The following is a 13120-nucleotide window of genomic DNA, read 5'->3' as shown; positions in this document are numbered from 1 at the left end:
CCTTAATAATCAATGTGTTCTCACAGTTCTCAGGGAAAAATTTCTCCCTCAAAAATATGACTCTCTAGTTTCTACTTCTAGCACTGAGGAGTTCTGATGCCCTCAACAAGTTGTAAATTCATAGAAAACTCCAACATTTATGTTGCATCTGCAACTATCAGCAACTCGGATGGATGTACTTAGTGGGGAGGAAGGAGGAGCATAGAGTCACTTTATGATGTGAGAGTCCTGTAGCACTCAAGATGAACTCTGGGCCGGGAGCCAGGGATGCTGAGTTCTGGACGGGCTCTCTTGGGTGGATGTTGCTGGTCCCAGCTTCTCATCTGCAAAACCACAGTGTTGCAGTAAGGGGTGCATTGTCCAAGGCCCCTTAAAGCACAGCAGAGAGGGGGTTGCAGGCTGCCCATTGTTCCTGGTTCCAGGTGACAGGGAGGATTTCTAGGAGCATTTGTGCTCCTTTTGTACTACTTCAAAAAGTGTAGAAATGCAAGTCCCTGGAAAAATGACTAAGTGTTCCTAATGGGCAAGGTTCGTTATTTTCCATGCCGATCAATGCATGTTGATAAAATCAATAATGTCCATAAAAGTGTGTTGGGGCTCAGGAAGTGACACACTGCAATGTGGTTCTTTGACATGCTGAATCAAACAGTCCAAGAGTCAATGTATCTGTATCCAACCCTCAGCCCCCATCTCTTGACCCTCTTTCTCTCCTCTTAGCCTGTTTTCTGCTCCTGTAACAGAACATGTGAGATAGGGTAGTTTATAAAGAAAAGAGGTGAATTGAGCTCACAGTTCTGAAGGCTGGAATTTCAAGATTGGCTGGCAGCATCTGCTTGGCTTCTGGTGAGGGCCTGGTGCCCCTCCATGCCTGTGGAGCAGAAAGGAAGATGATACATGTAGAAGAGAGAAAAAGGCTGAACATATGTGTTAACTGCTTCATTCCATGTAGAAGAACATTATTTATTCATGAGGGCTCTGGTCCTATCACCCAAACACTACTCCCTAGATCCTACCTGCCAACATTACTGTGTTGAAGGGTTAAGCTTCAACATGAGTTTTGGTGGAATAAAAATATATTCCAACCCTAGTAAGCAGGGAAGCATTTTCTCTGGTTTCCATTGTCTAACTAAGAAAGCATTTTTTGAAAAGAAATGCAGTTGGAGGTGGGCACTGTGGCATAGCAGATTAAGTCACGATTTGGTCTGCCTGCTTCCTGTATTGAAGTGCCTGGATTCGAGCCATGCCTCTGCTTCTGCTTCCAATCCAGCTTCCTGCTAATGTGCGCTCTGGGAGGCAGCAGTTGATGACTGGAGTACTTGGGTCCCAGCCACCCAAATGAATGGAGTTCCTGGCTCCTGGCTTTGGCCTGGCCCAGCCCTGGCTGTTGCAGGCATTTGAGGAGTTAACCAGCAGATGGGTGCGCGCACTCTCTCTCTCTCTCTCTCTGCCTTCCATATAAACAAATAAACATAAAACAAAGGAGCTGTGATTGTAATAAGCTCTTCTCCCTAGTAGTCCTATTAAATATTCAGGGAAGATTAACCACCAGGGAAGAGCAAAAACCAAAAGGCTAACCCCTGAAGAAAGAAGAAACTGAAAGTTGTCACAGTTCATCTACTTTCCTTAGAGCCACGTCAAGAAATGACCCAGGGGGACTTTATTTGGATGGTGAGATGGTATGGTTCCAATTTGATTTGAGTGTGTGTCCCCCAGAGGTTCATGTGCTGGAAGCTTGGTCCCCAGTGTGGCGGGGTTGAGGTGGCGGGATCATTAAGAGGGGAGGCCCAGTGGAAGGCGGGTAGGTCACTGGGGGTGCCAATCTCAGAAGGAATCACTGTAGTTACTGGAGAATCCTGGTTAGTTCCTGAGACGGTGATGGTGGGTGTTTTACAAAGAGCATGCCTAGCTGTTGAATCCCTCTGGCTTCCTGTCTCACTGCATGATCTGTTTGGATCCATTTGGATCTGTTCCCACTGTGATGCCGTCTACCACATTAGGATGTCGCCAGAAGCCCCTCCCCAATGTTGATCAGATGAGGCCTCCTGATCTTGGACTTCCAGCCTCTAACACCATGCAGTAAATAAAACTCCTTTCTTTACATATTACCCAGCCTCAGGTATTTCATTACAGCAACAGAAGATGGACTAATACATATGACAGTCTTTGTTCGCAGTGTAGTTCTACCTCTTACCTTCCTATGGCTTGTCCACAGCTACAGTCTTCTGGGCCCACTCAGCTTCCTAAGAGTCACTTACATTCCACTGTCTGGTCTCTAGACAGGCACTCCCCCCTTTGCCTCTCACCCCCTAAAGAAGCACATATGAATGTCTGAACCACATTGGATTCTGGGGTAATCATGCTACTATGATTTCCCCCATGCCCATTATGTGTAAAATTATGTGCCTTTTCTCCTGTTGGTCTCTCTCTTGTTAGTTCTTTCCAGTGAGGCTTCAGAGGGTGAAGGGGAAGCTTGCCCTTTGTCCCCTACGGTTAGGTTTTTAGGTGTTCTGGGATGGGTTAAAAGACATCTATTCTGGGACCAGCACTGTGGCGCAGAAGGTTGAGCCTCTGTCTGCGGTGCCAGCATCCCATATGGGCACCGGTTCGAGTTCTGGCTGCTCTACTTCTGATCCAGCTCTCTGCTGATGGCCTGGGAAAGCAGTGGAAGATGGCCCAAGTGCTTGAGCCCCTGCACTCTCATGGGAGACCCGCAAGAAGCTTGCGGCTTTGGATCGGCCCAGCTCTAGCTATTGCGGCCATTTAGGGAGTGAACTAGCGTATGGAAGACCTGTCTCTCGGTTTCTCCCTCTCTCTGTCTGTAATTCTGCCTCTCAAATAAATAAATAAATCTTTTATTTAAAAAAGGACATCCATTCCTGAATGCCTGCTGAATTGCCTGCCCTTCACAGGCGTGGTCTGTGTGGTGAGTTACTCATAGCATCCTGCTAAGAGGGCACTACTACCTTCCTTTCACAAACGAGAAGCAGGAAGAGAGGCGGAGCCATGGAAGCCTGCAGGCTTCGTTGCTGCGTTGGTTTCCCTTCTTCTAGACTCGCCAGGTCTTGGTTACAGATGATCCCTTTCTTGGTCTAGGAATACCGTGAGGAGAAAGTGCTCTGTGTCTTAAGAGAGAAGCAAATTCCCGACAGAATCCCAGTTGTGACAAAATCCCATCCCTATACCCAGCACAAAAAGCTGTAGGCACCAGCTTCCTGCCTCCTGCCTCCTGCCTCCTGGTGGCAGGGGAGAGTCCTGTGCGGGGAGGCCGGTGGGACTTTTGGTTTCAGACCCTTCTAGTAATATTATTAGAGTGGCCTCGCGTTCCAAGAATATGTGGCAGGATTTCATGCTTCCACCGAAGACCCTTTCATGCATTTATCCACAAGTTTTAAAGCATGGTATTTACAGACATCTTTCTGCTGAAGAATAATCCTCAAGTGCGTGAACAGGAGTCACCACTTGTCTCATGTCCCCTTTCAAGTCTTTGCTCCCGCCAGCGTAGCTGCGGGATTTTGTGCTCAGAGACTGAGGTGTCTTGTTCTGGCCAGGCTCTTTGTTTCTCCCACCACACAAGTTAATTTTCCCAGGGTCATGCGGCGACAGTTCACTATGGACACAGCATATCTTGCAAGATATTTTCTGAAACCACCAACAGCCTTTTGGTTTGCAGGAATCTTATTTAAAGAAATTTGCATTAATAGCTCTTTGGGCCCCCTCATTTACATACATGTTTGAAAGGGTAGGAGCTTGGGAATGCAATGAAAAAAAGAAAAGTGAATGCTATTGCATTGCATGTTCTGCAGAGATGCCCACGATCATTAAAAAGTAGAAGTTTAACTTGCAGTTACCTCAGCATGTTCTTGTGCAGTCATGAAGTCTGGGAAAAGAATAAATGCTGTGCTTTTTTTTCTTACCTTTGCTATTGGCTTTTGGTTTTCTAGAACAGAATAAAGTGTGTTGGTATAATGGTTTTTTCTGGGGGTGGAGGAAACTTAGGACATGAATTAAGACCCATTAAGGAATGGAATGAGATGTGTTCTAAGGAGTAAAAAATGGTATATCGTTAGCCCTGGAGTGGATCTGGCACAGCACCCTATAGGCAAGATGTCTGTGAATTCCGGATTTCTGAAAAGGATGGGATTAGGGATCAAAATGCTTTTTTTTTTTTTTTTTAATATCAATGATGTATTATATTATTCAGAAAGTAGGCTGGATCTGTGAAGTTTGTAAGTCCTGTTGAGACATGAATGTAAGTGTGTTTCATGTTTCATGTAGTGGAATCTGGGATAATTACTGAATAAGTGTAACTCACTCCAAGTTTTAAAATGGAAAAAAATGTATGGAATCATGCAGCCATATATTTTAAAAGAATATGAAGAGTAAGTGGATCAGAGCTGGGATTTAAATTAGGCATTTTGATGTGGGATGCCAGCAACTTCACCCTTACCCCAAATGCCCACCCCAATCCTGGGTATTTTATTTCAAGTGTTAGGGCTCCAGAAAATGAAACCCTCCCAAATATGCTTCTTTGGACTTCATCCTGAGAGCTCCTGGGGAGCAGCCTGTGCAGAGAGGGGCTTTCTCTGGTGGTCCCTTGCCTGACCAAGGAGAGTTTCTTCAGAAGAAATGCACTTGTCTTGACCATCATCCTTACAATCCCTCAAACAGGTGAGATTAATTCACAGGAAAGAAGACTAGGGTTGAACTTTGTTCCAGTCAGTTGTCTATTCTTCGGTTCTACTTGGCTCCCCAAAAAATCATTCCACTTCCTCCCCAAGGAACCCTAAATCCTTGCTTATTTCAGTTGCTCAAAATGCTGTTTCAGCTTGAACCAACTGACCTTTCTTTGAATCTTACATTGTGTGGCTTTTGTGCACATGCACATAAGAGCTTTTTTTTTTTTTTAAATGCTTTCTCTTGTTAAGTTTTTATATTGTCATTTTATTTCAGCGGAGTCAAATACCAGACCTACAGGGGCATGTGTGTGGTGTAGTGGTGAAGACTGCTGGGGACACCGGATTCCCATATCCAGAGTGCCTGGTTGGAGCGCCAGCTTTTCCACTTCTGATCCATCTTTCTGCTTAAGTGTTGCCTGGGAGGTATCAGATGAGAGCTCAGCTATGTTCATCCCTGACACTCTTTCTTGTCTGCAGCCTAGGCTGTCTTTGAATGTTACAGGCATTTGGAAAGGGAAACAGTGGATAGAGTCTCTGCCTTTTTCTCTGTCTCTTTGCTTTTCAAATAAAATGAAAAATAGGTAAATACAAATATAAAGGAATTATATCTTAAGAGAGCAGAGAGGCAGTTGCCTTTGGGCCCTACACAAGTGTTGAAAAACATCATTCTGGGAAGAGGTTCAGTGATTCCAGACTACAAAAGGGTGCCAAGTACTATTTCTTCTCTCTCGTGACTGGTAGGACAGTGTAGGTGAGGGCACCTGTCAGGGCAGGGCTGGGTGGAGGAGGGTGGGAAAGGATCAGAGAGGCACACAGAAGCCAAACCAACCTGGCCCACATATTGCCCAAAAGGCCAATGGATTTGGCACCACTGGCTGTGTGTGCTGGTTTCCTTTACAGCTAAACTATTGGGAAATGATAGTGGTTCCCAACTATATTCAATCTGTTAAAAAAGAGCAAATAGTGGGCCGGTGCTGTGGCACAGAGGGTTAAAGCCCTGGCCTGAAGCACTGGCATCCCATATGGGCGCCAGTTCTAGTCCCGGCTGCTTCTCTTCTGATCCAGCTCTCTACTGTGGCCTGGGATAGCAGTAGAAGATGGCCCAGGTCCTTGGGCCCCTGCACCCACGTGGGAGACTGGGAAGAAGCTCCTGGCTCCTGGCTTTGGATCGGCACAGCTCCGGCCATTGTGGCCAATAGGGAAGTGAACCAGTGGATGGAAGACCTCTCTCTCTGTCTCTACCTCTCTCTGTAACTCTTTCAAATAAAAAAAAATTAGCAAATATCTTAGAAGTCTGTAAATTATTAAGATGTTAACTGAAAATCATTGTATTAATTGTGTTTAGAGGAACAGAATCTGTCTTCCTTCCTCTAACCTGTATTTGCACTCCATCCGCTGGTCTACTGAAATCACCTTTCTTTCTTGTTGCTTGCTTTAAGCATCCAGGCCAGTGGTTCTCAAAGTGTGGTCTCTGCACAGGCATCATCATCTAGGGACTCGTTACAAAGAGACGTTCTCCAGCCCCATCCCTGGCCTCCTGGCAATCAGAAACCATGGGAATGGGGCCCAGTGATCTGCATTTACCAAGCCACCCATGTGATTCAAATGCTCCCTAAAGGCCCAAGCTTAAGCCATTACTCATTCCACTCTCTGCTTTGGGATTCAGAGTTGTAAATTAGAGGCAGCTGGTCTTCAAGCTTGATCGACTCTTTGCTAACTGCTTGCTCTTGTTTGCTGCTGATGATCATAGCTATTGACCCCTTTGGCTGGGCTTTAAGACCTTCGCACTTTTTGGAGGGACTGAACAGTGTTCTTCATCCATGCTACAGGTAAGAGTGACTTTCACATTGGCCGAATTCTGAAAGTGAAAGCAGAAGCCGGCAGCTAGGGTGAGGTTGGGGTACTGGATAATGTGTTAAGTGAACTACTCATTCCTGCTTCCTCCATATATCCTTTGTCCTCGATGCTCATCCACTCCTGTCCTGCCCCAGTCCACATCTCTGAGGTTGGCTGTAGCAGGAAATTGGCCACATGGGAGTATTCATACTGCAGAAACAGCAAATGCTACAATTTTATGCATTTTTTGATTTGTTTTCTAGAAAGTCAGTTCATGTGCACACCTGTGAATGAATATATTTATAGCAACATTAGCACTTGCTAGTTTGTATGAACTTGGAAATGTGTCTTAATCTCTCAGTTGTCACAATCAGAGATTTCAATTCTGGAATTGAATTGAAATCACCCCATAATTCTACCATTCCAAAATAATCATCATTGAGGTTTTAATGTATTTCTCATTTGCCATGCTGTGTATTTTATTGAAATGTTTGAGATTATGAAATGGGCAGGCTGTTTTTTTATTTTTTTCAACCACCATCCTATCATAATCATTTTGCTGTGTCATTAAAATTATTTGAAAATATGTTTAATCCACCCTTCAGATTAAACACATAACACCTTGGTTGATTCCATAAGTGGACTATTGTGAACAGTGCTGGAATAAATGTGGTGGATCAGGTGTCTCTTTATACAATGAGTTCATGTCTTTACATACACCCAGTGGTTGGATTGCTGGATCACATGGTAATTCTAGCTGTAGTTTTTAAAGAAATCACTTCACTACTTTCTATAGTGGTTATACTAATTTGTATTCCCACCAATAGTGTTTTAGAGTTCCCTATTCTTTCTATCCTCACTAGCATTTCTTACCTTCTATCTTTTTGATAACAGGCATTCTAAAAGGGGTGGGGTAATATCTCATTGTGGTTTTGATTTGCATTTCCCTGATGGCTGGAGATACAGAGCATTTTTCCATATATGTTTGTTAGCCCATTTGTGTTTCTTCTTTTGAGAAGTGTCAGTGTCTAATCAGATGCTTTCTCCATTTCTTATCTGGATTGGTGTTTTTTTGTTTGCTGAGTTTTTTGAGTTCCTGATACATTCTGGTATTAATCCTTTGTTGGATAAGAATCTTCTGGATATTTTCTCCCATTCTGTTGGACATCTCTTCGCTCTGTTGTTTCCTTTGCTGTGCAGAAGCTTCTGGGTTTGATATAACCTCATCTGTATAGTTTTGCTTCTGTTGCCTGCACTTTTCAGATTTTCTGCAATTATTGCCTAAATTTTACAATGTCTTAAAGGGTTTACCTTGTGTTTTCCTTTAGAAATTTCATAGTTTCGAGTCTTAGATTTAGGTATTTGATCTATCTTGAATTGATTTATGTATATTGAAAGAGATAGGAATCTAACTTTGTTCTTATAAATATGCATGTCTAGTTTTGCAGGCACCAGTAATTTAAAATGTATATTCTTCATGTCTTTGTCAAATCAGTTGGCTGTATGAACATAGATAAATTTTGGAGCTCTCTTTTCTGTTTCATTGATCTATGTGTTGGCTTTTATGCCAGTACCATGCTGTTTTAATTGCTTTAGCTTTGTAGTATGTTTTGAAGTCAGGAATTGTGATGCTTCTATCTTAATTTCTTTGTTTGCTCATTTTGTTTTTTACTCAAGGTCATTTTGGCTATTCTCTGTCTTGTGGTTCCACATTTTTTTTTATTTTAGATTTCTTCATCTGTTTGAAAGGCAGAGTAACAGAGAGAAAGGGAGAAATAGAGAGAGATCTTGCATCCATTGGTTCATAACCCAGATAGCCACAACAGCTGGGGCTGGGCCAGGCCAAAGCAAGGAGACTAGACCTCCATCTGTGTCTCCCATAAGGTTGGTAGGAGCCCAAGCACTTGGGTGATCTTCTGCTGCCTTCCAGGCACATTAGCAGGGAGTGGAATCAGAAGTGGAGCAGGCCATAAGAGATGCTGTGGGGAGCAACTGAGACTAGACTAAATTACTGGAACTAAGACTAATTCTATGCATCTGATCTCCCACACTATGGTGCTGGGGAGGAGTAAACAACTTCTACGCAGCTGCCTCATCAGTTTGACTGATAAACTGCAGGAGCTGATCCTGCTCCTGATTGGAGGAGAGCAGCGTACTCGGCGTGTGGGCAGCAGAATTGGGATTGGTGGAAGAGGACTATAAAGGAGGAGAGAGACAACATGCACCAGGAGCACCTGAGCAACATCTGAGGAGCCCCTGAGAGAGCTGGCCGGAGGTGTGCCACTCCTCTGCAGAAGCGGGGAAAGCGGCGGGGGGTGCTGGCCCTCCGCAGAAGCGGGGGGCCGGCAGCTAACCCAGGACGGTGTTGTTCCTCCGCGAGTGAGGGAACGGCAGCTAACCCGGGAAGAGCCAGGCAAAGAGAACAGCGCAGGGTCCAGTGTCGTTCCTCCGCGAATGGGGGAGTGACAGATGCCAGTGTTGCGGGCAGTAGCTTAGCCTGCTGGACCACAACACTGGCCCCTCCATATGAATTTTAGAATTTTTTTCCTAATTCTGTGAAGAAAGTCATTAGTATTTTGATAGGCATTGCATTGAATCTGTAGATTGCTTTAGATAATATGGACATTTTAATGATATGAATCCTTCCACACACAGGGAGTATCTTTTTTTTGTTTCCTTGATGACATCTTTCATCAGTTTTTAGTAATTTCCACTATGTAGGTCTTTTAGCTTTTAAATTTATTCCTAAATATTTAAATTGTTTGTAACTATTGTAAATGGGATTTCTTTCTTGGTTTTTCTTTCAGCAAGATCATTATTGGTGTATAAAATGTTACTGTGTATCAAAATGTGAACTGTGACTTTACTGAATTGGTTTATCAGTTTTAAAAGCTTTTTGGTGGAATGTTTAGGTTTTTCCATCTACAAAATCATGTCACCTGCAGCCATGGGTATTTTGACTTCCTCCTTTCCAAATTTGGTGCCTCTTATTTCTCTTTCTTTTCTAATCATTCTAATACTTCCAATACTATGTGGAATAAGAGTGGTGAAAGTAGACATCCTTCTCTTGTTCTGGATCTGAAGAGAATATTCAGAACGATATTGACTGTGGGTTTGTCATGTACAGCTTTTATAATTTTGAAGTATGTTCCTTCTGTTGAGAAGTTGAGAGTTTTTATTATAAAGGGATGTTGAATCAGTGCTTTCTGAGTATCTGTTGAGATTATCATCACATGAGTTTCGTTCTTCACTCTGTTGGTGTGATTTTATGATGATGACTGATTTGTGCATGTTGACTCTTCCTTGAATCCCTTGCATATATCCCACTTAACTGTGATGTGTGAGCTTTTTGATGTAGAGGTGGATTTGGTTTGCTAGAATTTTATTAAGAGCTTTTGCATCTATGTTAATCAAGGGTATTGTTCTGCAGTTTTCTTTTTTGTTGTGTCTTTGGTTTTGGTATCAAAGTAATGCTGACCATGTAAAAAGAGTTTGGCAGAGTTCTTTCTTTTCAGTATTTTGAAATATATTAAAGTATTTGAAATGTATTGGAGTTAGTTCTTGTTTAAATGTTTTGTAGCCTTCAGATGCAAAACTATCAAGTCCTGGATTATTCTCTCTCTTTTTTAAAAGATGAATTTATTTATTTGAAAGTCAGAGCTACAACCAGGTGGTGGAGGAGAAAGGGGCAGGGAGCAATCTTCCATCTTCTGGTTTTCTCCCTAGATGGCTGCAACAGCTGGGGCTTGGTCAGGCCATGCTGGATGGGCATGGGTATTGTTGGGGCGTATAGCACCTGAAGTCCTAGTCCCAGCACTGAGGGATAAAAAGGAGACCTTGCCCTTTTCCCCTGTTGCAGATTACGTCCTGGCAGTTATGGGCCTGCAGCAGTAGAGTGCAGGTAGATTCTTTGTTAGGTCGTGCACGGGAAGCTTCAGTGACTCTGTGGAATATAATGCACCATCCTGGAGCGACAGGGCGGGAAGGGCACCTTCTCCAGGCCCCTCAGGAAAAGTGTGGGTTGTTCTGGAGATGATCAGTGGCAACTGTGTGCCTGCAGCGGTGGAATGGGGATAGAGCCTTCCTAGGTCCCACAGGGCAAACAAGAGGTCCCAGGACTTACAGAGCCCATAGTTCCAGTCTCAGCTGCCGAATGCAGTGGGGACCCTACCTAGGTCTTGATTCTCATGCACAGGTTGCTCTGGGGATCGTGCACTCGTAGGCACAGGTCTGGAGCGATGGAACACAGATGGGGTGCTCCCTAGGTCCCAGGGGAGAGCTCAGGTGACCCTGCAGAATGCAGTTCCAGCAGTCCCAGGACTCAGGATCCCTCACCCACCTTCCACAGGTAGATCACAGGTTATGCTGGCGACTGTGTACTAGCCTGTGACAGCCAGGAGTAGAGGAATACAGAGAGGGCCTTTCTCCGGGCCCATGGGGGAATGCAGATGACCCTGGGACTTTTAGGACCAACAGTCAGTCCCTGAGCTGCAGGAGGCATTGGAGTCCTTACCCGAGTCTAACAGGGTGGATGCCAGTTATACTGGGGATTGTTGATTGGCGGCAGGATTCTGAAGTGGGGGACTACAGATCAGGCCCCAGCTTTCACAGGTGAGTGTGAGTTACTCCAGGATTTGGGGCCACAGCAGACGTAGTCCCAGAGCTGCAGGACACAGAAGGGGCTGCCCCTGCTTGCCACAGAGCATACAAGAGTGATGCTGAGGCTTGTGCCCTGGCTACCTAGAGCAGCCTTGCTGAGAGATGCAGAAGGGGACTTCCTCAGGTCTGGTCCTTTGGGTTTGTGTTTCTGCTGCTGTTGACACCAAGCCTCAAGAATCAAAGGGGAACTTCCCTAGATCATGAAGTGAGAGTAAGTGTGGCCCTGGGGCTTGTGCCCAGAAATCCCAAGGCTGGGGGATGCAGAGGGCCTGTTCTCTGGCCTGAAAAGCCCTGGCTCTGGGTCTGGGAGCTTCTAGTAGCCAGCAGGCTGCTTCCTTTCCCCTAAGACAGAATAGAATTCAGCAGTGGCTTGGGTCTGGGTCTTTGGAGCAGAGAGAAGTAATGTGGTTTCCGGGAGCCAAGGAATTATTCTAACTCCTGTTAGCTTTTGAGCCTAGATTTAAAGTCAGGGAGGACTGTGGAGTTTTCTGACAGTCTGTGGAGATAGTGGGGGTCATAGAAAATTCTTTTCGCTTTTTCCTGGCGCTAAGTCCTCCCCCAGCAAACTCCACCCCTCCCCCAACCCTGCCTGGGTAGGTAGGAGCTGCAGTGTGTGCTTTGTTCCTTTCTCTCTGCTGGCTTTTGGATTCTGTGTTGTTGACAGTTCTGCCCCTTCTTTTCTGAAGTTTTCCTTCAGTTAGTCTCCTGGACACATAGTGTTTCCTTTGCTAGTCTGATTCTTCTCTGTAGCAGAGGCAAGTGCAAGGGGTCTTTGTTCATTAGGATAAGAAACAGACAACAGGTTGCAAGTAGATGTCTTTCCTGATAGCTTTAGAAGGAGATGACCAGCATCCAATATGGGTGCTGGTCTGTGTCCTGGCTGCTCCACGTCCAATCCAGCTCCTCGCTAATGCACCTGGGAAAGCAGGGGAAGATGGCCCCTGCAATCCATGTGGGAGACCTGGATGAAGTTCTTGGCTCCTGGCTTCAGCCTGCCCCAGCCCTGGTCATGGTGGTATCTGCAGAATAAACCACCAGATGGTAGATCACTTTCTTTCCCTCTCTCCCTCCATCCCTCTCTCTCTCCCTCCCTTCTCCCTCCTCCCTCTCTCTTCTCCTCCCTCAATTCCTCCCTCTCTCCGTACCCTCTTCCCCTCCTCCCTCCCTCTCTCCCTTCCCTTTTCACCTCCCTCCCTCAATTCCTCCCTCTCTCCGTACCCTCTTCCCCTCCCTCCCTCTCTCCCTTCCCTCTTCACATCCCTCCCTCCGTCCCTTTCTTCCTCTCTCCCTCTCTCTCCTCCTGCCTCCCTCCCTCTCTCCCTCCCATCCCTGCCCCCTCCCTCTTTGTAACAATGAGTTTCAAAAAAAATATATATGGCCACATTTGGAGTATTGCTAAAAATTTGGTAGTAGATACCTCCTAAAGCTCTTTAGGGGGGAGGTTGGCCAACTTGAGTGAAAATGAAAATTGTAATCATTTTATGGGCCAATCTTTTATAATTTAAGTGCATGGCCATAAACTTTGAAACTGTAGTGCTGGTTTGAGTCTCCTCTGCTCCACATCCAACTTCTGCTCCAGCTCTTCTCTATGGCCTGGGAAAGCAGTAGGAGATGGCCCAAGTCCTTGGGCCCCTGCACCTACATGGGAGACCTGGAAGAGGCTCCTGGCTTCAGATTGGCCCAGCTACAGCCATTGCAGCCATCTGGGGAGTGAACCACTGGATGGAAATCCTTTCTCTCTCTCTCTCTCTCTCTCTCTCTCCCTCCCTGCCTGGCTCTTCTCTCTGTGTAACTCTGACTTTCAAATAAATAATAAGTCTTTTAAAAAATAGATGGACGACTTCTCTCTCTGCCTCCAAGTCTACCTTTCAAATAAATAAATAAATAAATCTTAAAAAAAATAATGCATCTTGTCTTACATTGGAGTGCCCCTTGATTCCCAGCTCCAG

General features: G+C 45.1%; 1 long non-coding RNA gene across 2 annotated transcripts in view; it reads left to right on the top strand.

Annotated features, from left to right (window-relative positions):
• Nucleotides 1-6274: 6274 nt before the first annotated feature.
• Nucleotides 6275-13120, top strand: part of LOC149127454 (uncharacterized) — an 88327-nt gene continuing 81481 nt past the window's right edge. For both annotated transcript variants that reach the window (XR_016231211.1, XR_016231212.1), the window contains exon 1: nucleotides 6275-6505. This is a non-coding gene — a long non-coding RNA (uncharacterized LOC149127454). The remainder of the gene's footprint in view (nucleotides 6506-13120) is intronic.

Source organism: Oryctolagus cuniculus, chromosome 3 (assembly GCF_051225735.1).
Source record: "Oryctolagus cuniculus isolate XC-2025 breed Fujian yellow rabbit chromosome 3, ASM5122573v1, whole genome shotgun sequence".
NCBI lineage: Eukaryota > Metazoa > Chordata > Mammalia > Lagomorpha > Leporidae > Oryctolagus > Oryctolagus cuniculus.
The sequence above is the reverse complement of the archived record's forward strand: the minus strand, read 5'-3'. Positions and strand labels throughout refer to the sequence as shown.